The sequence below is a fragment of the Microcaecilia unicolor genome, chromosome 9 (assembly GCF_901765095.1).
Source record: "Microcaecilia unicolor chromosome 9, aMicUni1.1, whole genome shotgun sequence".
NCBI classification, from domain to species: domain Eukaryota; kingdom Metazoa; phylum Chordata; class Amphibia; order Gymnophiona; family Siphonopidae; genus Microcaecilia; species Microcaecilia unicolor.
The window spans coordinates 183,782,865-183,810,741 of NC_044039.1; the positions used below are offsets into that span (position 1 = coordinate 183,782,865).

The 27,877-nt window shown below is 44.6% G+C and overlaps 1 protein-coding gene across 1 annotated transcript in view; it reads left to right on the forward strand.

Moving 5' to 3' along the window:
* Positions 1-346: 346 nt before the first annotated feature.
* The window catches only part of GPR132 (G protein-coupled receptor 132), a 79,198-nt gene continuing 51,667 nt past the window's right edge, over positions 347-27,877 (forward strand). Inside the window, exon 1 of the mRNA XM_030215055.1 lies at positions 347-414. The gene's annotated coding sequence lies outside the window, so the exon portion shown is untranslated. The remainder of the gene's footprint in view (positions 415-27,877) is intronic.

Sequence of the window (27,877 nt, forward strand, 5' to 3'; positions counted from 1 at the left end):
ACTTTTTAGCATATATTTTTGCTGGTATTTAGCTAAAGGAGTAAAATTAGCCCTTAAAATGCACACTAAGAACAGCTTTATCACATCAAGCTCAACATCTCTTTTTTCACATTTGTAGTTTAGACTAATACTCTATTTTAGGTTGCAATTTACTTATTTGATCAGTCATAACTATGCCTATCAGCAATTTAGCTCCTTATACAGTCTAAATACAAACTGCCCTTTTTATAATGAGCTCATCTTATTGGGAGAGGTTTCTGAGCTCGCAGACTGGTTCATTTTCTTACAGCTTCCTGTAACTGTTTTCTACACTATTGTGGTCTGCACACTTGGAACAGCGCTCCAAAACTCTTTATATGGAAACGAATAAAGCTGCCCTTGGAAACCAAAGACTGCTGTATTCACGCATGGAAGGTAAGATTTGTTTCAATTTTATTACTGATTATTACTCCTGCTAGACAATGAGAAAAACATGTGATAGATATTAAGACAAACATGCTTTCTTGAGTGTCACGCTGCGTTACAGAGGAAGTCAGTAACAGCAAGGTAGTGGCTGGCAAATAATGTTACTTAAGACCATTGTTCTTCTAAAATTAGTATTATTTTAAGAAGAATTTTTCATTTTACTATTGAAAGCACAGTTAGGGGAGATTTCACAAGCTGATCAGCCAAATTCGTTTTCATTCTTAATTATCGTTACGTGGTAAGGTACGTTTTTGCCTCCAAGTTGTTTCTAGCACGTACACACTTAGAAAAACCCCTGAGTCCACTGCAGGATGGATGTGATTTCAGTGCTTATACTGCAATTGAATATACACACCTAATGCAAAATTAGTAGTAGCAGATGGTAGGACTATTGAAAACACTGCACAGCAATTCATAGCAATGTGGCAGTGGCTACAACATAATCTGCACAGAAACCGGTCCGTGACAAGGGATCTGCCTGGATACTAGTGTTGCTGGATTTCTCAGTAGCCTTTGACACTGTGGATCATAATATCATGCTTACAGGGCTGGCAGAAACTGATATCAGTGGCCCAGCATTTACATGGCTCAAATCCTATTTGTTAGATGGACTGCAGGTTTTTTTTTAAATAATGTTTTTATTTTTGGATTTGTTACAACAGAAAAAACAAACCATATGACAAAATATCCAATTAGATAATTTTTCTAGCGCTATAGTAAATTGCATAAAAAATGGAACACTACCCCCCTCCCCATCTCCCCCCTCCTATCCCCCCTTACACATAGAGAAAGCTTAAGTGTCTCTTTTACTGCAACAACTTACAAAGTTTAGGGTCAGGAGACCATTGCACATAAGGGTCCCATATACAATGGTACCGTGCTAGGTGACAAGTGCGTATCGCCGTTAACTTTGACATTAAGTGAATATAATCCATTTTCTGCAGAACCTGCCGAAAGCCTGGTATAGTTGGTTGTTTCCAAGCACCAGCCAGCACCAACTTGCTGGCAACAAACAGCGATGCTATCAGCTGATGCAATGAAAGACTTCACCCCTCAAGGCTTAGCATGCAGCAGGCAATATTCCATCCTTAAAGGGTACTGGACTCCCGATAGATTAGATACAAATTTCAGCACTAAAGTCCAAAACTCTTGGGCATGTGGACAAGTCCATCATATATGAATCATATCTCCCTCCATTCCGCACCTTCGCCAGCATAAAGCTGCTCGGGTGTATAATACCAGTGGTACAAGATCTTATGTCCATTTTCCATCAAACTACTAGATATCGAAACTTTAAGCAAAGATTTGAACATAACCTCCCACTGTTCATATTCAAAGGAGGTGACTAGCGCAGATTCCCATCTGGATAAATAATATGTAATTGGTTTTTGGAACCCTAAAAGGGCTCTGTTTATTCTGGTAACACATCCCCTATTTGCTCCACCCACCAATGCCCTCTCCAAGGGTGTCTCAACTAATACTAATTCTCCTTTAGCTCGCCTAGCTATAAAGTTCTGCAGACTGCAGTTTTTTTCAGCAACGGCACATCAGTGCCTTGGGCAGTGAACTGTGGGGTGCCACAGAGATCCACGCTGTCTCCCATTTTATTTAATATCTACCTCAAGCCTCTGGCTGAGCTGTTTCAGTCGACTGGCACAAAATTCTCTATGCAGAGTGGAGGAGTGGCCTAGTGGTTAGGGTGGTGGACTTTGGTCTTGGGGAACTGAGGTACTGAGTTTGATTCCCACTTCAGGCACAGGCAGCTCCTTGTGACTCTGGCCAAGTCACTTAACCCTCCATTGCCGCATTGAGCCTGCCATGAGTGGGAAAGCACGGGGTACAAATGTAACAAAAAAAAGTGATGTGCAGCTACTCTTGTCCATTGAACTAGGTCTACCCATCAGTGGCGTACCTAGGGTAGTTGACACCCAGGGCCGGTCATTTTTTTAACACCCCCCTCCAAAATCCAGTAATAGGCATACCGAGAATACAAAACACTCAGGACCTATAGAGCAATTCTACCATACCATAAGCAGTCATTTCTATGAGTCACACAAGGAAAAGGAAAGCATCTTAAACACTACAGTGAGCATTAGAACATCAATTCACGTATTGTAAAACAAAACCCGACAGATCGTCGATCCTGCACAGTCAATGCCAACTGAAAGCCATATCTTTTTCACAAACACAGATACACCCTAATCCACTATAGAATAAGTAATCATAAACTTTCTATTTAGACAAAAATTAAACTGAACTCCCAAGATGCCAGACTCTGCATGCAATGCAACACCACAGAAACAGAAAATGTCCCCTAGTACTGTGCAAAATATAAAGACAGCAGATGTAAATTTGAAAAAAAAAACTAACAAATACCAATCACCACTTTACAAATTAACAAATAGAAATAAAAAAAATATAGAAAATAAAATACCATTTTATTGGACTAATACATTTAGCTGTCAGAGGCCAAACCTTCTTCCTCAGGTCAGTACAGTATAGTGCTGTTACAGTGTCCTATCCTGACCTGAGGAAGGGGGTTTTGCTCCCCGAAAGTTAGTCAAAATTTATTAAAATTAGTCCAATAAAAAGATTACCTTATTTACATGTTCTATTATAAACATTTATTAACACAGCTACAATACTACTTTATCCTAAAGCAAATATATATATTTATGTATTTTATTTACAGTTTGTTGTCTCTGGCTTTTGCTTTCCTCATCTTCTTTTCACTGTCTTCCTTCCATCCAGCATCTGTCTTCGTTCTTTCTCTGCCATCCAGTGTCTGCCCTCTCTGCTGTCCCCTCCATCCAATGTCTGCCCTCTCTCCCTGCCCCTTTCATGCACATCAGCCCTCTATCTCTGCCCCTTCCATCCACCATCTGCCCTCTCTCTCTCCCCCTTCCATTCACTGTCTGCCCTCGCTCTCTCCCCCTTCCATTCACTGTCTGCCCTTTCTATCCCTTCCATCCACTGTCTGCCCTTTCTCTCTGCCCCTTCAATCCACCATTTGCCCTCCCATCCATCCATCCAGGGTCTGGTCTGCCTTCCCTCTCCCCCACCCTCTATCTATCCATCCATCCATCCAGGATCTGTCCCGTCTCTCTCTCTGCCCCTTTATTCAGCCCCCAGTTCCAGCCCCTTTATCCCATCTGCCCCTAGTTCTAGCCCCAGCCCACATAAGTACATAAGTAATGCCACACTGGGAAAAGACCAAGGGTCCATCGAGCCCAGCATCCTGTCCACGACAGCGGCCAATCCAGGCCAAGGGCACCTGGCAAGCTTCCCAAACATACAAACATTCTATACATGTTATTCCTGGAATTGTGGATTTTTCCCAAGTCCATTTAGTAGCGGTTTATGGACTTGTCCTATAGGAAACCGTCTAACCCCTTTTAAACTCTGCCAAGCTAACCTCCTTCACCACATTCTCTGGCAACGAATTCCAGAGTTTAATTATGCGTTGGGTGAAGAAAACTTTTTTCTGATTTGTTTTAAATTTACTACGCTGTAGTTTCATCGCATGCCCCCTAGTCCTAGTATTTTTGGAAAGCGTGAACAGACGCTTCACATCCACCTGTTCCACTCCACTCATTATTTTATATATCTCTATCATGTCTCCCCTCAGCCGTCTCTTCTCCAAGCTGAAAAGCCCTAGCCTCCTTAGTCTTTCTTCATAGGGAAGTCGTCCCATCCCCGCTATCATTTTAATTGCCCTTCGCTGCACCTTTTCCAATTCCACTATATCTTTCTTGAGATGCGGCGACCAGAATTGAACACAATACTCAAAGTGCGGTGGCACCATGGAGCGATATAACGGCATTATAACATCCTCACACCTGTTTTCCATACCTTTCCTAATAATACCCAACATTCTATTCGCTTTCCGAGCCGCAGCAGCACACTGAGCAGAAGGTTTCAGTGTATTATCGACGACGACACCCAGATCCCTTTCTTGGTCCGTAACTCCTAACGTGGAACCTTGCATGACGTAGCTATAATTGAGGTTCTTTTTTCCCACATGCATCACCTTGCACTTGCTCACATTAAACGTCATCTGCCATTTAGCCGCCCAGTCTCCCAGTCTCGTAAGGTCCTTCTGTAATTTTTCACAATCCTGTCGCGAGTTAACAACTTTGAATAACTTTGTGTCATCAGCAAATTTAATTACCTCGCTAGTTACTCCCATCTCTAAATCATTTATAAATATATTAAAAAGCAGCGGTCCTAGCACAGACCCCTGAGGAACCCCACTAACTACCCTTCTCCATTGTGAATACTGCCCATTTAACCCCACTCTCTGTTTCCTATCCTTCAACCAGTTCTTAATCCACAATAGGACTGTTCCTCCTATCCCATGACCCTCCAATTTCCTCTGTAGACTTTCATGAGGTACCTTGTCAAACGCCTTTTGAAAATCCAGATACACAATATCAACCGGCTCCCCTTTGTCCACATGTTTGTTTACTCTCCCACCTGCCCCCCCCCCCTTTTCAGCCCCCAGTTTCAGCTCCACTATCCCACCAGTCCGCAGTTTCAGCCCCTGCCCTTTTCTCTCACCAGTCCCAAGCTTCAGCCCCAGCCACTTCTCCCAGTCCCCTTTTCAGCCCCCAGTCCCCACAGTTTCAGCCCCTGCCCCTTTTCAGCCCCCAGTTCCAGTACTAGCCTCCTTATCCCACCTACCCTCCTTTTCAGCTCCCATCATCCACATGCCTTGCATTAGGGACCCCCTTTTCAGCCCCAGACCCATTTTCCCACCAGCCCCAGGCATGGCTCCCATTTTCAGGCATGGCCCCTTCTCCCATCTGAAACCCCCCTCCCCACCCCCCTTCTCCCATCTGAAACCCCCCTCTCCCATCTTAGCCCCCGACCCGACCACCAGCAGCCCTCGTCTCCTGCCACCACCCTGCCTTTAAAGAAAAAGCTCAGAAAAGAAAAGCAGAGTTTGGTTTTCCCCAAATCAGAAGAGTCGGAGTCAGGATGCGGTGCAAGCGGCAGTCGAGCTCTCTCCCGTGCAGGTGGGGTGGGAGGGAAGGGAGGGGAGCCGATCCACACAGCGCGTGCCTAGCAGTTGCCTCAGAGCCCCGATGATGACGGCGCTTCCCAGAAGGTCCCCCCACACCATTCTCTCGCCATCACCTTCAGGCCCTTCCCTCACAGTTGTCCCGCGCCTCACGTCTGCCCTGATTGTAAACGAATGAAGTAAATCTCCTCATCGTCATTGAGCCTTCCCTCACTGGGTCCCGCCCTCACGGAAATAGGAAGTTACCTCAGAGGAGGGCGGGACCCAGTGAGGGAAGGCCCGACGATGAGGAGGAGATTTACTTCGTTCATTTACAAGCAGGGCAGATGCGAGGCACTGCCTGCCACGCCGCTTCACAGCTTTTTCCAGGAGACAAGGGCTGACTGCAGCGCCAGTGGAGCACCCCCCCCCCCCCACCCACTGACATCCGGGGTGGACTGCCCCCACCGCCCCGCCCTTGGTATGCCTCTGCTACCCATAGCTTTGAATAAACTGACTGCCTGTCTAACCGCAACTCAGGAATGGGCGAAAAAACAACAAACACTGCCTATTCTTTGGGAACCTAACACAAGTGGACTAGTACCTGACTTCAAAATACCTTTTGGGAAGTATGAACTCCCCCTAAAATCACAGGTCAGGAATCTTGGGATACTGCTAGTCTCATCACTCACTCTGATCCCACAAATTCAAAGAACCTTCAAAAATTGCCTCTATCACCTACAGCACCTACGAAATCTCTCTCCATATATGGAAAAGATGAGTCTAACCACAGTGGTCCATGCTATGTTAACATCACAACTAGTCTACTATAATGCCCTGTACACTGGTCAAACCGAAAAGAGCTCACACCAGCTCCAACTAATTCAGAATGCTGCAGCCCGACTGATAGAAGGCTACAAGCAGTGTGACCACATCACACCCTTCCTGCAAAAACCACATTGACTACCAGTACCTTACTGGGCTAAATTTAAAACTCTGTGCCTGACTTTCAAGGTCCTTAGGCAAAATGGGCCAGAGTACATAAATAATAAATTAGCCCTCTACATACCTTTGAGACCTCTAAGGTCTTTTCAGGAGCTTAACTATCTGCACCCTCATCAAAAGAAATTGTATGATGTGATAGCCTTCTTGGGAGTAGCTCCCACACTCTGGAACTTACTCCCAGAGGGGCTACGTCTAACTCGAGACTACCTCTACTTCAAGAAGCAGGTGCAAGCCTGGCTTTTCTCGCAAACCTTTAATACATATGATAACTGACTATCCACTCACTCCACATCTGTACAAGCTCTGCTGCACACCCTGTAACTTAGACCAGATCCTCATATCTTGTTTAACTGTACAAAGATTTTGCCTTGAGTTTAGCCAACCATCTATTTATCCCAATCAACTCTATACTTCCCATCTAGTCCCCATCTATATATCTGCACTTGACCCCTCAGCTAGGTAGAAAAGCATTAACATCTATGTTATTTGAATGTTCTACTGCTTGCTTAGTAGGTATTTCATGGTATTATGCTGACATTGTATTACATCTATAATATTTGAATATTTTTCCATGCTGTCTATTGTTTGCATTGTACAGACATCGTATTTCCAAGTTTACCTCATTTATTGTATTTATGTTTATATTTGGTCATTTTACTATTGTTACAATAGTAACAAAATTGTAAGTTTTATGTTAAACCTTGGGTGAACCTGTTCATGAAGGTAGTTAATAGGTCCCACTAAATAAATAATAGATAGATAGAACACGTCTAGACTAACAAATGCAGAACATTTTGCCCTTATTTGCTATGTGTCATTGAACGTGAAATTGCTCTATGACACTGATTTTTCTTGTGCCTTTGAAATTCAGAGTTTCAGATCTCAATGTGGTTGATGAATCTGCTCTTAAATATTTCTTTTATCAACTTTTGCACCAGAGAGGACACTTAGGAGTCGATATCAAGACGGCTTGTTCAGCTTGTGAGTAAGCTGGGCAATCCTTCAGTTTTAACATTTTTGCCTCTCACAAGATTTATCCCAATGTTTAAAAAGGTGACACGGAGAGTTCCTTCTGCATAATTTACGTCACTGACATTTGACGTTCAGACAGTTTTTTGCAGCTCAGCGGTTTTTCCTATTGGGGCATCACAGGAATTCAACAGCCTGGACTTGACTTTACTCTTTTGTTAAGCGTTTTCGCCATAACATAAGAGATTTACCTGACCCCTTACCGTCTTTCTGCTGTTTACATTAAAGATATCCTCCTTGAATCTACCTCACTTTTTTGTTTGCTGCTCACGTTCAGATGAGGTTTCTTCCTCCTTTTTTTTTTTTGCTTGGCCAGCCAAACTTACCCAGGTAACTCTGATCGGCCAAAGAGCTGTCCTAAAGTTATCTAGGTAACTTTATCTAGACATATTCAATAGCACACTTATCTAGATAAGCTCTACTGGATAAAGTATGCAGATAAAATGATCTAGATCATTTACATTCTTAATGGGTTTTTGAATATGGATCTGCTAATATCTGAGACTATAGTTTTCTATCCTACCCAGACTATACTCAGTCAGAGAGTTTATCGTGTGCTTAAACAGTATGAGATTTTATGTGGTCTAGTATTATTTTTATTGAGTTTAATCTCTGACAGAAGAACACATAGCATTAAGGGGCCCTTTTACTAAGCTGCGGTATAGGGCTAATGCGCTGGTAGCACTTGCCAAATCAACACTACCGCTGGGGCAGCAAGGGTGCCCGATGATAATTCTGAAGTTGGCATGCACTGTTTCCCGCAGTAGGAAATAATTTTCTGTTTTCTACCATGAGGGGTGCTCCCGGCGGTAATCGGCAGCACGGCCACATTGCCACACGCTGCCTGATTACCACACGAGTAGCACGTGAGCCCTTATTAGCGCATGGCCATTTACTGCCCTATTTAAAAAAAGGCCTTTTTACCCACTGCAGTAAAAAATGGCCTAGCACGTGCCAATTTCAAGCGTCCAAACTAGTGCAGGCCACTTTTTGCCGCATCTTAGTAAAAGGGTCCATAAGTGAACAAGACCCTTTCAATGTTTGCATACATCTTATCTTTTAAAATTTCACTTCAGCTTCGTGCAGTTACTTTCTACACACATTTCCACATGTCCTTAAATGACAACCACAGAAATCAAAATAAAAGTGATAATCAAACAACTTCACGCAGGTAGGTTTGTTATTTCAAGTAGGAAAATTTGATATACTAGTTATTAGGCCCTGACTCCTCAGTGATCTTTCACATAGAGAATGTTGTCAACTGGACTGATTTTTTTTTCAATATTATAAATAACTTAAGAGACTAAGGCCCTGTTTACTAAGGTGCATTAGCGTTTTTAACGCACCTACAATTAGCAGGCATGCTAACCGTGTAGGCACCTATAGGGATATTTTAGGTGCTTACACAGTTAACACACGTACATGGTTAACATGCTAAAAACACTAACGCGCCTATAACATGGCTTAGTATACAGGGCCCTAAGTGGTGGATATCATAGGATTCCCTGGAGATAACTTCAGTTGGGCGAAACCCAGAACTGTATTCATGAACATACTGATGTCCTCAATATCGTGGTTCAGTTATAATGAAGATACGTTTTCAAACAATATTTTTTGTTTTGGACAAATAAAAAAAATGTGGTTCTTTGAGATCACTTCTTTTTAGAGGTTTTTTTAAAAACATAAATAGAAAAGTAATGGAGTCTTGGAACAAGTAATAAAATATGCATGAAACATGAAGGGGGGAACTGAACAAGTAAAAAAACGTATTCAAAACTCAAATGTGGTGATAAAACTCTGGAAAGATTATAAGAGAAAACAACATGAAAAGAGGGAATGAAAATACTGACCTGGCAAAGGGTAGTAAATGTCAAATAATAATAGTGGGTGGAAAACAAAAATGGTCTGTGAAAGAAAGAAAGAAAAAACTTGCGTGAAAATAAAGGTGGTGGAACATAAAGTGAAAAAAAGAAAAAGATAACATACCTTTAAAAAGACCGTGCATACAGGAACTGTGTGATCACCGAGGATATCGGAGATGAAAAAAGTACTCCTATAATCGAAAAATAGAACTTAAATAAAAAAAGAGGAGGGAAAAGGAGTGGGTTCTGAATATGAAAACATGCTGGTGCAATGGGAGAGGAATAACTGGCTGATGGAAAAGGGAGAAATAGCTAATGAGTAAGGGAAAGAAGTCGGGACATGAAAAAAAAGAAAGAACTAGAATGCCAAACTAAAAAAGTACCTACAAGACAGAACATTTAAATAGCCAGGAACAAAACTTAGAAAACTGATCTGAAAAAAATTAAAATAAAAAAATGAAGAGTGGGACCTATGAGACAAGAACAGAAATGGGCCGCTCAAAAATAAAACGTGGAAGGGGTGAAGTATGTGAACCAGCTGGTGGCCAGAGAACAGGAGGAACATAATGTAAAAAGAATCGCAGGTGCTACATCAAAAGGCTCAAAAAATGGAGGAAAAGAGTGTGTAGAGTGTGCGAGAGGCAAGTAGCCAAATAGTGATCGAAATCGGGGGTGCAGGAATGAGAAAAATCAATAAATAGAGTTAAGATGAGTCTGTTAGTGGGGTGCATTCTAGTTCTTTTTATTTTTCATGCTCTGGGGGCCAAGTGATGCTCTCCCTAACTCTCTCCCACACACACACACACTCTACAGCTCCCACAAGCCTTGGTGGGCCCTTGAAGGGCCCTGGTGATCTAGTGGCCTTTTTGGGGAGGCTGTGTTGTGCAGGGGGGTGCTGGAAACAAAGGCAGGGATGGCAGCAAAGGTGGGGGTGGCAACAGTGGGGGCCAGGCAGCAGTAGGGGCAGAGGCCCAATAACATTTAGTACCCATGGGGCTCAGACCACTGTCAGTCCACCTCTGCCACACAGGTATTTAAACATCTCTGTCATATCTCCCCTCTCCCACCTTTCTTCCAAAATATATATACTGAAATCTTTAAGACTGTCCCATACACTTTATGATGAAGAGAGACTAGTGACCATTTTAGTAGCTGCCCTCTGGATCGACTCCATCCTGCTTGTAGCTTGTTGAAGGTGCGTTCTCCAGAATAGTACACAATATTCTAAATGAGGTCTCACCAGAGTCTTATACATGAGCATCATCACCTTTTCCCTATTAGCCAGTCCTCTCCCTATGCACCCAAGTATCCTTATAGCTTTTGCCGTCACCTTTTCTACCTGTGTGGCCACCTTAAGATCATCACACAAGATCACACCCATGTCCTGCTCCTCTTTCGTGCACAAAAGTTTATCACCCTCTAAACTGTACCATTCCCTTGGGGCTTTGCACACCAAATACATGACCCTGCATTTTGGGGGGGATGGAGCATGGGCATTTATGCATGTAAATTTATACAATACTATAATTCACACACATGCATGAATCATCTAGGCATGAGCATTTACACCAGCTCTATGTTTGGCACAAGTGGTCACATTTAAAATATAGGCACATATTTTACCTGTTACACTAGCACTCTGTAAAGAAAAATATGCACCCACATTCCTTACAGTTTATAGAATAGGCTCCATATAGACCTCTCTTTACAGAATTGCTCTCTAAGAGCTTAGCTTTACACTGGTTCTGCTCTTTTCTGGAAGATAGATTCCAGATGGTATCAATAAGTGAATTTTTCTCTGTGTAATCCCCTGTTAGGTTGGGGATTACTGAGAATGTAAGTCCCCTAGAGAGTCACTGGGGGGAGTAACTGGGAGGTCCATGGGTGGGAAGAAGCCCAGGCCACGGAGAGTGTGTATGGAATACAATGCAGAAATATAGTGCCCATGTTGGATAAAGTGACAGTTCTGGGAGGAGTTAGGAGGCAGGGCCGCCGAGAGGGGGGGCAGGGGGGATAAAATTCCTCGGGCCCGGGCCTCCAAGGGGGGCCCGGTGCCACAGTCCCCTCCACCCGCCCTCCTCCGTCCACCACCGGGCCGGGCCCCCCTGAATTCAAATCATAGTGCCTCACCTCGACCTCGCTCCGAGTGAAAGAAGCACATCAGTGGCAGTCTGCAGATCGCCTCCCTTCGGGCCTTCCCTCCCTGTGTCCCGCCCTTGGCGAGGGAGGGACACATGGAGGGAAGACCCAAAGGGAGGCGATCTGCAGACTGCCACTGCTGTGCTTCTTTCACACGGAGCGAGGTCGAGGTGAGGCGCTTTGATTTGAATTCAGGGCGTCCCGGCCCTGTGGTGGACGGAGGGGGGCGGTGACGACGACGACCTCGGAGGGGCAGCGGGGATGGGGGCAGGGCCCCGGGGACGGCCTTGCCCCAGGCCCGGCCCAGTCTCTCGGTGGCCCTGTTAGGAGGAAATAAAAATGGAAAAGGAGAGCAGGAAAGTGTCATAAGAACATAAGAGTAGCCATACAGGGTCAGAGTAGTGGTCCATCTAGCCCAGTATCCTGTTTTCCAAACAGTGGCCAAGCCAGGCCACAAGTATCTTGCAGAAACCCAAATTGTGGCAACACTCCTATTACAAATCCCAGGGCAAGCAGTTGCTTCCCATGCCTGTCTCAATAGTAGACTATGGACTTTTCCTCCAGGAATTTGTCTAAACCTTTTTTAAACCCAGATACCCTAACCGTTGCTACCACATCCTCCGGCGGTACCATCACACACTAGCTGTCACCACTGGCTACGCCTCTGACCTGCTCATGTCATGCCCACTTCCCCACTCCTACCTACATCAAGTAGTTTGCGCAGGTGTAACACAGCCCTGCTGGCTTTAATGTGTGATAGACATTAGCATAGGTCCATGCTAAATTCTACCACGTAGTAAAACCCACGCTAGCTGCTTAACACAACTTAGTAAAAAAAATCTCCTTAGTATAGGATGAAATGTTCAACAGAGTATTTCAGAATCTCCAAAAATATTTTTTCAGCATTCACAAAGGCAAAACATACTCCAACTTAGGAAAGTTAATAAATCTCAGATTCTTCCTCCTTACTGAGTTTTCTCTGTCTTATTTCTAAGGGATACATTATCCTTTGATAGGGCTATATTCAGAGATATTAAAGATTCTATCTTCTCTTCACAAACCAACAAACACTCTTCATGCTTTTTGTATCCTGGGCAGATAACTTAACAAAAGTTTCTTTAATAAAGTCACACTACTACTACTACTACTACTACTACTTATCATTTCTATAGCACTACAAGGCATATGCAGCGCTGTACACCATACACGAAAAAGACAGTCCCTGCTCAAAGAGCTTACAATCTAGATAAGACAGGAAAACAGACAGAACAATAAGGTAAGGGAATAAAGAGGTGAGGATAAAAGGACAGGGCAAGTGAGTAGTGGTTAGGAGTCAAAAGCAGCCAGTAAGGGAAGCCTTCATTCTGGAGACCAGTATTCATACCTGGCCCAAGGTTATTTCTGCTGGTGGAGCTGGTAGTGGGGGTTACACCAAAGGTCACTGGTGCAGGAATAAAGAGGCCAGACATCTGCTCCATTCTTCCAAACTCTTTAAATTTCCCCCCCCCCCCCCCCCCAGTCCCAACAACTCCAGCACTCTCCTCCACTTCATTCATATCCTGCCCACTTGCGTCCAGCAAAAATCTTCCTGCTTCCCTACTCAGCAGAGCATGCTTGTTTGTCCCATCCCATTACCGAACCTATAGGTTGCATCTCCTTTGCTGTCTCTCTGTTGATAATTGAACTCCCTCGTCTCCCCGTGGCCCATCAGCCACATCATCAGCCGTTAACAATGGGACCCAACCACTGGAAATTGCTTTTCACAGCATTTATGGAGGCAGTGGGAGAGTCTTCTCCCCAGAGTTCAAAGACACCTCAAGACCAGTAGAAATCACCAACATACCCCCCTGGGTCCACTGGGGTCAAAAGGGTACATAAACCTCCCAATTCAAATGCTGCACATACTGGGTCACTGGGCCAGACATGGGCAAGCCTCTATGGATGATTTTCTCCTTCCTTTTCCTTCCCATGCTGGTAATCAACCTTAGCACAGCAGAGCTCCATGAGTGAGGTGTATGTCCGCTATCGTTCTCCCCTTCTGTTTCTATAGGAGAAAAACGTCATAGATCAGACCATATTATCATGCAAACAAAAATAAAACATTTGAATGTACAACCCATACTACTATAGGATCATTAATAGAGAGCTAATTGGGATGTGTTTTACTACTGCACACTCCTCTTTCACCCTTTAAAAGATGTTTTAGTATAATGAATCATTCAGCGACAGGCCAGATTACAATATTTAGTTCTCTCTGTGCTCTGATAAATTATACTTTGCAAAGCTTCTGCAGGAAAAGGGAAAGTCTTGCTAAAAAGTCACCAGATGTCTGGGTGGCACAAAAACAGGAAGTTTGGGTGGTCATATATATAGACTATTACAAAATAACCGAGGAGCCAACTACAAGCAAGTCAGTTTTCAGTTTCAATATTTCATAACACATTTTGATATTTATATATGGCTTTGTTGTCTCTTTGGACCATATACCTACATATTTTGCTCTCTTCATTTTCTTCCTCATTCAGTTTTTTACTCTACATTGCCTACTTTCTATCTCTCTTTTTTTTTTTTTATCCCACACTTTTTCCCACTCATAGCAGGCTCAATGTGGCAGGCAATGGAGGGTTAAGTGACTTGCCCAAAGTCACAAGGAGCTGCCTGGGCTGGGAATTGAACTCAGTTCCTCAGGACCAAAGTCCACCACCCTAACCACTAGGCCACTCCTCCACGCCACCTCACCCTTCTTCCCAATCTCTTTCTTTTTTATCCTCACCTACTTTCTCACCCTACATCTCTTGCTTTGCTCCCTTGCTACCTCAGTCCATTCAACATTTCTCCTCTACTGCTACAAGACATTTATACAGTGCTGCATGGTGTACACAGTGCTATACAGACACATAGAAGAGACAGTCACTGCATCATGGAGCTTAAAATCCAGTCAACAGACAGTCAACACTAAAGAGAGATCAGCAAATGAAGCAGAGTCCTACGGAGAAAGCCAGGTTTCAGTTTAAGCAATGATACGGAGGGAGTGAGAGACTGTGGATGAAAGTACATTTATTGAAAATTGAATGGGCAAACCAAAGGGAGGAAAGGAGAAGTGAGAGTAATAGATATAAAGTTGCAGGTGTTGTGGTTTGAGGGCAAAGGCAGTCTTGAAGGGCTAAGATTGGGATCAATATTTCAAGCTTATGTGCAAGTGTCTGATGTGCTCTCCCATATTTGCGTACATTTTATGCACACAAGTTAATTGTATACGTATTTTATTTCTCCATTGAGGTTTTTTTTTTACGCATGTATTAGGAAACTCTGTGCTGAGATTTCTGCATCAGCCCCTGTGTAGGCAATTTTCAAAATGTCTGTACTAGATGATGAGCCACACATAATTTTACCCACGACCTTCACACCAATTTTCAGAGCAAACCATATCTACATTCTTTCTCGTTGGAACCTTGATTCAAAGTACATGCAGTCACTTGCATCTGTTTTCTCTGCAGGCAGAATTTTTCTAGAAAAGTAAGTGTGACAGAGCTTAAAATGCAATCTCCATACATACTCGACTTATGCACACCCCTGGAAATGTTTCTTCTCAATCTGCCTTAAAATACATGCGTTGTGGAAGAACATGCAGACTTTTAAACAGATAGACAATTGCAATGGCTAAAATTATTTCTATTTCTATAAATCATTTTTAAAATTGTCCTCTGTATAGCTGAGATAGAAAATGATGGTCAGTTTTATCAAGTATAGAGGATCTAATATAAAATTGTCATGGCGCTGCTGTGATCCCGGCCCCAAACCTCGATTAGTAGTGGCCTGGTGGACGGCGTCCTAAATCGTCCTGCTGTTATTGAGCCAGCAGGAGGACGTGCAGGAGTGACGTCAGGAGCCTGGGCACTTTTAGGGAAGCCCAGCCCCACTTCGAGTGCCTTTGCAACTGGTCCCCTGGTTCCTGCTGCCAAGTCCGCTGGTCTCCTGGTTCCTACACTGCAAGCTGCTGCCTTCTTTCCAGCTCCTGTCTTGCCTCTTCTTTGACCTATCGGATGAATGATATCCAAGGGCCAGAAGTAGCTCTAGCGGCAGCCCTGCCTCCTGTCTCAGAACCTGGATTGCAGGCTGACCCCAGTGGTGTGTAGATCCATGTCATCCCACCTCCTTGCTTCGTTGGGAACCAAAGACCTGCCAGGGGTTCTTGAACCAATGTCAAATCGTATTTGAATTACAAGCAAGAGACTTCGATTCTGATAGGGCCAAAGTAGCCTATCTCATTTTCCTTCTTTCTGATCATGCCCTTGCCTGGCCCTCTCCTATTTGGGAGAGAAATGACCCTATACTGAGCAGTGCAAGCCAAAAAAGGGTGGAAACCACCAAAACTACAGGTCCAAAGACAACAGATTCCAAGGACATACAGGTTTAATATTCCAAGTAGTTTATTCATCAATGGTCCACCTAACTGGGGATATTCAGTGGCACTTAACTGGAGAGTGCCACTGAATATCCCCTCAGACCGCTCTCCCCCTAGCCGTTGCAGGCAGGCCCCCATGGGCCTACCTGTATCCTTGATGATCCAGTGGGGTCGTTGGGGGCAGGAGTGCAGCCCCCTCACTCCTGCCTCTTGCGACACTTCCCAAAAATGACTGCTGTGACCTCTCGTGGCAGCTCGCGGTACTACATGAAGTACCGCAAGCTGTTGCAAGAGGTTGCAGCAGTCATTTTAGACTGACACAGCAAGGGGCAGGAGCGAGGGGGCTGTGCTTCTGCCCCCATTGACCCCAGTGGATGACCAGGGATACAGGTAGGCCAGAGGGGCCAGCCTGCACGGCTGGGGGGTCTTCCAGGGGGTGTCAACGCAGACTGGGAGGGGGAGGAAACATTGGCAGGGGAGCTTGAGGGGGCTCAGGGGCTTTAAAAAAAGAAAAAATGTTTATGTGGGCCAGCCGGCCCAATATTCAGCCAGGGCCGCAAACTTTTATGCAACCCTGGCTGAATATCGTCTGGGTCCGCATAAGTGCTGGGCACCCAGCCCACACAAAGTTAGTGCCCAATATTCAGTGCCAGGGCCCAGACATGGCCCGGCATTGAATATCAGGAAATACTTTAGCTGGCAATGATCAGAGTTTAAAAAAACGCTACCTACCACTGGCTGAATATTGGGGGGAAGGTGCTTTTGTCTTTATTAAATTGGATCTATGAGGAGCCTATAACCTCATCTGGATCTGGGAGGGGGATGAGTGGAATACAACCTTTGACACCAGAGATGAGCACTGTGATGCTGGGCTCGATGGACCCTTGGTTTTTTCCCAGTGTGGCATTACTTATGAATATCTCATCATGCTTCTGCTGTTTTCCAGAACTTCAATAATGACATATTCTGAGATCTGATGTACAAATGTGTTCTTATCTATCTTGATGACATCCTGATCTTCTCCTATTCGTTGGAACAACATAGGAAGTATGTCAAGATGGTACTCCACTGCCCCCATCAGAACCGGCTATTCACCAAATTGGAGACATGTGTCTTCATATGCTCCGAATTATACTTTTTGAGGTACATCCTCTCCAATCAGGGGCTACATATGGACCCAACCAAGCTGTCTGCCATTCTTGACTGGCTTCAGCCTCTGGACCTATTACTGGCAGTGCATCCTGAATTAATCTGCCATTGCAGCACCTCTGAACACTCTCACCTGGAAGGAGGCAAATTTCCAGGACTGGACAACCAAAGCTGTGGCCTCATTTTACCATCTGAAGCAGGCCGTTATGACAGTTCCAATCCTTTGACACCCTAATCCTGGGAAAAGATTCTATGTCAAAGTAGATGCAACTACTGGAGCAGGTGTATCCCAGTCATACACCCATGGGAAACCCTTCCTTGTGCTTTCTTCTCACAGAACATTTCCCCATCTGAGAGAAACTATACATGACACAGGAACTTTTGGCCATAAAACTGGCGCTGGAGGAGTGGTGCCACTTACTTGAGGAGGCCAAATTTCCCTTCATTGTACTGACTGACCATAACGGCTTAATCCACGGCAAGCCCGATGGTGCTTGTTTTCTCACATTTCAACTTCCAACTGTGCTTTTGACCAGTGGAGAAGAATAACAAAGAGGATACCTTGTTGCGATCCATAGAATTAGGTGAAGAGACGACTGGCCTCCAGCATGTTATCAACCCAGCCCAGATGTTGACCGCTACTGTTACGTTGGTGCCACCAGGCAATACTATCATCCCTAGACAGTTTCAGGAGGGCGTCCTCAAGTGGGGACATGAATCTAGAATTGCTGGTCATCCTGGAATTTGAGGTACCACGGAGCTTATCTCCCACTCATATTGGTGACCCACTCTCAAGAAAGATGTAAAGGAATTTGTTTCGGTCTGTCCTGTGTGTAGTCACCAGAAACCTTCGCATACCCATTCTTGGGGCCTTCTTTAACCGCTTCCCATACCTAAGAAGCCGTGGACACACATTGCAATGGATTTCATTACAGATCTTCCCCAGTCTAATGGGTACACTACTATATGGGTGGTGGTGGACTGTTTCTCAAAATGGACCAATTTGTTCCCTTTGCTGGATTACCAACTGCATTCATTTTGGCCCAACACTTTCTCAGTGAGATCTTCCGATTGCATGGCTTACTCCTGTCCATTATCTCTGTCCGAAGCATACAATTCACGTCCAAATTCTGGTGAAACCACAATTGTTCCCTGCAGGTAAAACTGGAATTCTCCTCAGGGATACCATCCACAGACTAACTGTCAAACCAAAAGAATGAATCAGAGTCTGAAGACCTTCCTGCGAGCCTATGTTTCTGTCCTCCAGGACAACTAGTCTCAGTTGTTACCTTAGGAAGAGTTCTGTCATAATAATCATGTATGTGTGTCCACCAGAGCCTCCCCTTTTTGGATTGTTTTTGGCCAGCATTCCCGGGTACCTATGCCTGTACCCCTAGCCCCAGATGTTCCTGTGGTTACAAAGAGTGTCACTTCACTGTTTCAGATTTGGAAAACCACCCAGGACCTCCTACTTCAAATGACCCAGAGGGTCAAGCAACAAACTGTCAAAAAGAGATGCCATGTGCCTCGCTTCCAGATATGGTATGGCTTTCTACTCGGAATCTAGGCCATAAAACACCTTCCACCCAGTTTGCCCCTCGAATCATTGGGCTATATCCAGTGACCCATCAGATTGGCCCTGTCACGTACCAACTAAAACTCCCAGCTAACTTGCAGATCTACAACACTTGTCACATCTTTGCTGAATCTGCTGGTATTAAGGAAGTCGACTAAGGCCTCCCCTACAGTGCCACCAGTTGATGCAGACCCTGATGAGGAGTACGAAGTACAGGCTATATTGGATTCTCAGAGGATAATGAACAAATTGCAGTATCTCATTTCTTGGAAGGGCTTTGGTCCCGAGGACAATTCCTGGAAACAAGCAACTCAAGTCATGCTCTAGTCCTTATCTGCTGGTTTCACTGCCTGTTCCCTCATAAATCCAAACCCAGGCCCAGGCGGTGGTGGGGGGGGGGGGGCGTTGGTTGAGAAGGAGGAGGTACTGTCATGGTGCTGCTGTGATCCCAGCCCCAAACCCCAACACTTATTGCTCTGGTAGTAGCCTGGTGGACAGCGTCCTTCATTGTCTCACTGTTGCACATACCCCTCTAGGACGCATGTGCACACAGCAGCCTACCTGTTATTGGGCTAGTGGCAGGACATGCAGGAGTAATGTCAGAGGCCTAGGCACTTTTAGGGAAGCCCAGCCGGACCTCAAGTTCCTTCGCAACTGGTCTTCTGGTTCCTGCTGCCAAGTCTGCTGGTTTCCTGGTTTCTACAATACCAAGCTTCTGCCTTGTCTCTATCTCCTGTCTTGCCTCTACTCCTCCTTTGAAAGTGACTTGTCTGCCATGGTTGGGAACCCAGCTACGGTCCCAGGACTCAACACCCAGGATCACAACACAAATGAGAAGATGCAAAGCTACCATGTTTACCAACTTTGTGTGCCAGGGCCATGGTTCATAAATCCAAGCTATAAAATGGGCGTATTCTGTGAAAGATCCGCCCCTCCTCTAGGGGTTTTCGGGATCCTGTCTCCTCCTTTGAGACTCCGGCTAGGGACGAGATTTCCCGCCCAGCATTATAACTCACTGTAATCCACAGGGTAAGGCTCCGGTAACCAGCAGTTTCACAAAAAAAATACACACAGTTCTTTTATTTTCCCGGTGATCTCAGCACAGCAGTTCAGGAAAAAACCAAAACTAAAACACAGCTCCCCCCACTGTCACTCGTCAGTGGATTCAGCACAGCAGGGTAAAAAGAAACATAAACCCCACTGCTTCCAAAACTCAGTCCTCTCCCCTTGAACAGTCTTAAAGCCCAGCGCTTTATATCTCTGGGGAGCTCCTGAAGGTTGCAGTCCAAAAAGGCAAAAACCCCTGCTGAATGTCCTCCTCAGGTGCCATGTCAAACAGTTCCACAAAACACCTCCGTTTAGTTTTAAGCATACATGGAAAAAATACCCCTTCCCAAACAACACACTCTCCCCTCTGCATAGTTCAGCAGCACCCAGTCCACCACCGCTTGAACTCTATGGGAAAGATAAGGGTCCCACCCTTTCTGGGTCACACATTCACTATCACTGACCCTCCACCCGCATGATCCTTTTACTTCCCCTTTTAGTCCAGCTTCCATACCAAGAAGTCACCCGCTTCTTGAGCCTTTTCCCCAGTGAATGAGCCCATGCTGCTATGTCCATGGGCTCCTCCTCCCTTTCACCACCCCCCTCTTCAGACTCCTGCCAGTCCATGGGTTCCTCATCCCACCCTTTCCCCAGCTGTTTCTCCTCCTCCTAATTAACCCCAGGGGACACCTCCCTTGCCTTGTCATGGTTCTCCCCTGGAGGCTGCTGGGGAGGATAGTTTCTATACCAGGGTTTTCCCCGGGGCTGATGGGTATTGTAGTTCTTCTCCAGCCTCCATTTTTCAGTGGGAAGGAACCCTTTTCTTTTCTCCCTCTGTGGCAGTAGCAAAGGCAAGGCTCTGCTCTGTCTCCCTTTCCTCTGGACCCTCTTCACTTCTTCTTCTTCTTCCACTTCCATTTTATCCACCCCCTCGTCCTCCTCTTCACAATTCCTTACAATGGTTCAGCTGTGCTGCATAAAATCAGTGCAGGCTCCAACAGCAGACTCTTGTTTGCAGCAAGGCTCAATCGCCTAGCCAAGGATATCTATTGTTCAGTCAACAGTATGATTTCTGTATGGCAATAAGTATTATACAAGTATGTCAGTATTATTGTTTTGTACTTGTCACAGCAGGGCAAGGTAGCCAATTAGCAAGAATTCTGGAAAAGAGATGCCTTGCATGGCTGTCAAGAGGGCAGCATGGTGCAACACCCAGATGCTTTGACAGCTGTGAAATGTAAGCTGGATCTTAGCTGGGCCAGAAGGGGCTTCCTAGCTTAAACATGAAAGGAGACTGAATCTAGTCTCAGCTAGAGATAAATTTGCCAGGGCAAAAATCTACTGGAACAACTGAGCACACTGGTTGGGACCTGCTGAATTTGTACCTCTGCCAGGCCCCCTCTAATGTTTGGGCTTTTTCCTATACAATGACAAGGCTCAAAGAGACCAGGATCTGCTTCTTCATTGGTTAAGTTGGAGCATATGCCAGAAGCCGCACATAACCACTTTGTGATTGGATAAAGGAATATAGAAAGTGAAATGAAATAAAATAACTCCAGGGAAGAAAGCAGCCCACCCATGAGAGGAGAAAGATCTCCAAAAAGGAGAAGACCAAAGCCAGTCCATTGAGAAGTCTCTGTGGACGTAGTGCAGTAATGAGAACCAAAGCAACTAACAAACGGAGAAGCAACCAAGGTGGGGTGATGTGAATGGTGAGAAGAACTAAAAATACACACACAAAAATTCTTTAAATGGCACTCATGTGCAAATTTGAATATGTGCTCAATTTGTATGTAGAATTTAATTGACAAGCCAATTAGTGCAAATAATTGGGCACTAACAATCAATTATTGGTACTAATTGGCAACAATTTGAATTTACACGTGCTTCTTGCTAGGCGCTATACTATAAAGATGTGCATGTACATTTTTTAGCATGTAAATGAAAAGGGGGCATGGCCATGGGAGGGGCATGGGTGGGTCAAACGCATTCACTACAAATGCATGTAGTGTTATGGAATACGGGAGATCCGCACCTAATTTAATTGTGAAGATTAACATCAGGTTTCAGTTGGTGTAAATCCTTATGCCCAAGATTAGACGCAGATCCCAGTGTTAAGCTCTATTCTATAAACAGCACCCAACTTGGAGCACCGTTTATTGAATAGCGCTTAGTGCTCACTTTTTTTATGTACAAATTTGGGCGCCATTTACTGAATCTAGTCCACAGAGTGGTAGGGAAATGAAGGAGTATTTGTTTAACTTTAAAAAAAGGAGACTATCCTGCCTATTTTCGAAGGAGATCGCCGGCCATCTTTCGACACAAATCGGGAGATGACTGGTCATCTCCTGAACCCGGCCAAATCGGTATAATCGAAAGCTGGTTTTGGGCGGCTCCAACTGCTTTCCGTCACAGAGCCAGCCAAAGTTAAAGGGGGCATTTTGGAAGGGTATGGAAGACAGGACGGGGGCGTGGTTATGAGATGGCTGGCTTCGGCAGATAATGGAAAAAAGAAGGCTGGCTCTGATGAGCATTTCGCCGGCTTCACTTGGTCCATTTATTTTTAGGACCAAGCCTCAAAAAAGTGCCCCAATTGACCAGATGACCACCAGAGGGAATCAGGGATCACCTCCCCTTACTCTCCCAGTGGTCACCAACCCCCTCCCACCCAAATCAAAATTTAAAAAACATTTTTTTGCCAGCCTCTGTGCCAGCCTGAAATGTCATACCCAGCTCCCAGACAGCAGTATGTAGGTCCCTGGAGCAGTTTTTTGTGGGTGCAGTGCACTTCAGGCAGGTGAACCCAGGCCCATTCCCTCCCTACCTGTTACACTTGTGGTGGTAAATTGAAGCCCCCCACCCCCCCAAAACCTACTGTACCCACATGTAGGTGCCCCCCTTCACCCCTTAGGGCTATGGTAATGGTGTAGAGTTGTGGAGATTGGGTTTTGGGGGGGATTTAGGGGGCTCAGCACCCAAAGTAAGGGAGCTATGCACCTGGGAGCAATTTTTGAAGTCCACTGCAGTGCCCCCTAGAGTGCCCAGTTGGTGTCCTGGCATGTGAGGGGGACCAGTGCACTTCAAATGCTGGCTCCTCCCATGACCAAATACCTTGGATTTGACCGGGTTTGAGATCGCCGGCATTAGTTTCCATTATTGCCGGAAACCAATGCCGGCCATCTCTAAAGCCGGCCCAAATGCTGAGATTTGGCCGGCTCCAACCGTACATAAGTACATAAGTACATAAGTACATAAGTAGTGCCATACTGGGAAAGACCAAAGGTCCATCTAGCCCAGCATCCTGTCACCGACAGTGGCCAATCCAGGTCAAGGGCACCTGGCACGCTCCCCAAACGTAAAAACATTCCAGACAAGTTATACCTAAAAATGCGGAATTTTTCCAAGTCCATTTAATAGCGGTCTATGGACTTGTCCTTTAGGAATCTATCTAACCCCTTTTTAAACTCCGTCAAGCTAACCGCCCGTACCACGTTCTCCGGCAATGAATTCCAGAGTCTAATTACACGTTGGGTGAAGAAAAATTTTCTCCGATTCGTTTTAAATTTACCACACTGTAGCTTCAACTCATGCCCTCTAGTCCTAGTATTTTTGGATAGCGTGAACAGTCGCTTCACATCCACCCGATCCATTCCACTCATTATTTTATACACTTCTATCATATCTCCCCTCAGCCGTCTCTTCTCCAAGCTGAAAAGCCCTAGCCTTCTCAGCCTCTCTTCATAGGAAAGTCGTCCCATCCCCACTATCATTTTCGTCGCCCTTCGCTGTACCTTTTCCAATTCTCCTATATCTTTTTTGAGATACGGAGACCAGTACTGAACACAATACTCCAGGTGCGGTCGCACCATGGAGCGATACAACGGCATTATAACATCCGCACACCTGGACTCCATACCCTTCCTAATAACACCCAACATTCTATTCGCTTTCCTAGCCGCAGCAGCACACTGAGCAGAAGGTTTCAGCGTATCATCGACGACGACACCCAGATCCCTTTCTTGATCCGTAACTCCTAACGCGGAACCTTGCAAGACGTAGCTATAATTCGGGTTCCTCTTACCCACATGCATCACTTTGCACTTGTCAACATTGAACTTCATCTGCCACTTGCACGCCCATTCTCCCAGTCTCGCAAGGTCCTCCTGTAATCGTTCACATTCCTCCTGCGACTTGACGACCCTGAATAATTTTGTGTCATTGGCGAATTTAATTACCTCACTAGTTATTCCCATCTCTAGGTCATTTATAAATACATTAAAAAGCAACGGACCCAGCACAGACCCCTGCGGGACCCCACTAACTACCCTCCTCCACTGAGAATACTGGCCACGCAATCCTACTCTCTGCTTCCTATCTTTCAACCAGTTCTTAATCCATAATAATACCCTACCTCCGATTCCATGACTCTGCAATTTCTTCAGGAGTCTTTCGTGCGGCACTTTGTCAAACGCCTTCTGAAAATCCAGATATACAATATCAACCGGCTCCCCATTGTCCACATGTTTGCTTACCCCCTCAAAAAAATGCATTAGATTGGTGAGGCAAGACTTCCCTTCACTAAATCCGTGCTGACTTTGTCTCATCAGTCCATGTTTTTGTATATGCTCTGCCGGTTATCTTTTTTCGATAATACGGTCGGGGCGCCACTTTACGGCGCCGATTATGCCCCTCTATGATAAAATGAGAAGAACGGTGAAAAAAATTTAGAAGAGTGGCTGTGAGGGTCAAAAATTTACATCAGGCATGGATGCTGTTCAAAAACACCATCCTGGAAGCCAAGGCCAAATATATTCCGCATATTAAAAAAGGAGGACAGAAGACCAAACGACAGCCAGCATGGTTAAAAAGTGAAGGAAGCTATTAGAGCTAAAAGAAAATCCTTCAGAAAATGGAAGAAGGAACTGACTGAAAATAATAAGAAACAGCATAAGGAATGTCAAGTCAAATGCAAAGCGCTGATAAGGAAGGCCAAGAGGGACTTCGAAAAAAAGATTACATTACTACTACTACTACTACTATTTAGCATTTCTATAGCGCTACAAGGCATACGCAGCACTGCACAAACATAGAGGAAAGACAGTCCCTGCTCAAGAGCTTACAATCTAATCAAATCAAATCAATTAATGTGAACGGGAAGGAAGAGAGGAGGGTAGGTGGAGGCGAGTGGTTACAAGTGGTTACGAGTCAAAAGCAATGTTAAAGAGGTGGGCTTTCAGTCTAGATTTAAAGGTGGCCAAGGATGGGGCAAGACGTAGGGGCTCAGGGAGTTTATTCCAGGCGTAGGGTGCAGCGAGACAGAAGGCGCGAAGTCTGGAGTTGGCAGTAGTGGAGAAGGGAACAGATAAGAAGGATTTATCCATGGAGCGGAGTGCACAGGAAGGGGTGTAGGGAAGGACGAGTGTGGAGAGATACTGGGGAGTAGCAGAGTGAATACATTTATAGGTTAGTAGAAGAAGTTTGAACAGGATGCGAAAACGGATAGGGAAACATTAGAGGCAAAAACACATAGTACATTTTTTTTTAGGTATATTAAAAGCAGGAAGCCGGCAAAAGAATCGATTGGACCGCTGGATGACCGAAGAGCAAAAGGGGCGATCAGAGAAGACAAAGCCATAACAGAGAGATTAAATGAATTCTTTGCTTCAGTCTTCACCGAGGAAGATTTGGGTGAGATACCGGTGCTAGAAATGATATTCGAAGCTGACGAGTCAAAGAAACTGAATGAATTCTCTATAAACCTGAAGGATGTAATGGGGCAGTTCTACAAAGAGTAGTAAATCTCCTGGAACAGATGGTATTCATCCCAGAGTATTTACAGAACTGAAAAATGAACTTGCGGAGCTATTGTTAGTAATATATAATTTATCCTTAAAGTCAAGCATGGTACTGGAAGATTGGAGGTTGGCCAATGTAACGCAGATTTTTTTTAAAAGGTTCCAGAGGAGATCCGGGAAATTATAGACCAGTGAGTCTCACATCGGTGCCGGGCAAAATGGTAGAGACTATTATAAAGAACAAAATTACAGAGCATATTCAAAAGTAAGGATTAATGAGACAAAGTCAACATGGATTTAGTGAAGGGAAATCTTGCCTCATCAATCTACTACATTTCTTTGACAGGGTGAACAAACATGTGGATTAAGGGGAGCCGGTTGATATTGTGTATCTGGATTTTCAGAAGGCGTTTGACAAGCACCTCATGAAAGACTCCAGAGGAAATTGGAGAGTCATGGGATAGGAGGTAGTGTTCTATTGTGGATTAAAAACTGGTTAAAAGATAGAAAACAGAGAGTAGGGTTAAATGGTCAGTATTCTCAATGGAGAAGAGTAGTTAGTGGGGTTCCCCAGGGGTCTGTGCTGGGACCGCTGCTTTTTAACATATTTATAAATGACCTAGAGATGGGAGTAACTAGTGAGGTAATTAAATTTGTGGATGACACAAAGTTATTCAGAGTCATTAAATCATGGGAGGATTGTGAAAAATTACAAGAGGACCTTACGAGACTGGGAGACTGGGCATTTAAATGGCAGATGACATTTAATGTGAGCAAGTGCAAAGTGATGCATGTGGGAAAGAGGAACCTGAATTATAGCTACGTCATGCAAGGTTCCACGTTAGGAGTCACAGACCAAGAAAGGGATCTAGGTGTCGTCGTTGATGATACGTTGAAACCATCTTCTCAGTGTGCTGCTGTGGCTAAAAAGCAAATAGAATGTTAGGTATTATTAGGAAAGGAATGGAAAACAAAAATGAGGACATTATAATGCCTTTGTATTGCTCCATGGTGCAACCGCACCTCGAATATTGTATTCAATTCTGGTTGCCGAATCTCAAAAAAGATAATTATGAGGCATATTTTCAAAGCACTTAGCCTCCCAAAGTTCCATAGAAACCTATGGAACTTAGCCTCCCAAAGTGCTTTGAAAATAAGCCTGATAGTGGAATTAGAAAAGGCACAGAGAAGGGCGACAAAAATGATAAAGGGGATAGGACGACTTCCCTACGAGGAAAGGCTAAAGCAGCTAGGACTCTTCAGCTTGGAAAAAAGGCGGCTGAGGGGAGATATGATAGAGGTCTATAAAATAATGAGTGGAGTTGAACGGGTAGATGTGAAGTGTCTCTTTACACTTTCCAAAAATACTAGGACTAGGGGGCATGCAATGAAGCTACAATGTAGTAAATTTAAAATGAATCGGAGAAAATGTTTCTTCACTCATCGTGTAATTAAATTCTGGAATTTGTTGCCAGAGAATGTGATAAAGGCGGTTAGCTTAGCGGAGTTTTAAAAAGGTTTGGACGGCTTCCTAAAGGAAAAGTCCATAGACCATTATTAACTGGACTTGGGGAAAATCTACTATTTCTGGGATAAGCAGTATAAAATGTTTCGTACTTTTTTTGGGATCTTCCCAGGTATTTGTGACCTGGATTGGCCACTGTTGGAAACAGGATGCTGGGCTTGATGGACCTTTGGTCTGTCCCAGTATGTCAATACTTATGTACTTATGTACTAAATTCCAGAGTTTAATTACACATTGAGTGAAGAAATATTTTCTCCAGTTTGTTTTAAATTTACCACTTAGTAGCTTCATTGCGTGCCTCCTAGTCCTAGTATTTTTGAAAAGATTAAACAAGCGATTCACCTCTACCTATTCCACTCCACTCAGTATTTTATAGGTGGCACATATAAATGAGTAACAGGAGTTGGATAGAAGACAAGGGTGACTAACTTAAGGAAATATTGCACATGAAAATGATCTCAGCTAGGGTAGGATTGGATAAGCAAGTCCTGTTACAGTATGTGTACCCAGTATTAGTCGCTGTGTAGGTGACTAGCTAGTTAGTTGCTTCTTCCATCAAAGGCTTGAGAGAAGAGCCAAGCTTTTACCTGTGTCCTAATGTAAAGATAGTTTTGCATTAAGGACCTTGTTTACTAAGCAGCGCTAAGGGCGCGTTAGCGGTTTTAGCACACGCTAATGATTAGCATGCACTAAACGCTGTCACCCAAAGAAACATATGGGTGACTCTAGCATTTAGCACACACTAATTTTAGCGCATGCTAAAAACGCTAGAGCGTCTTAGTAAACAGGGCCCTTAGTGAAGCCTTTGTTGAAGTGTATTCTTAGAGCGTGAGGGCTTCTACACAGAAAGCTCATTGGTGAGTGTCACATCACATATT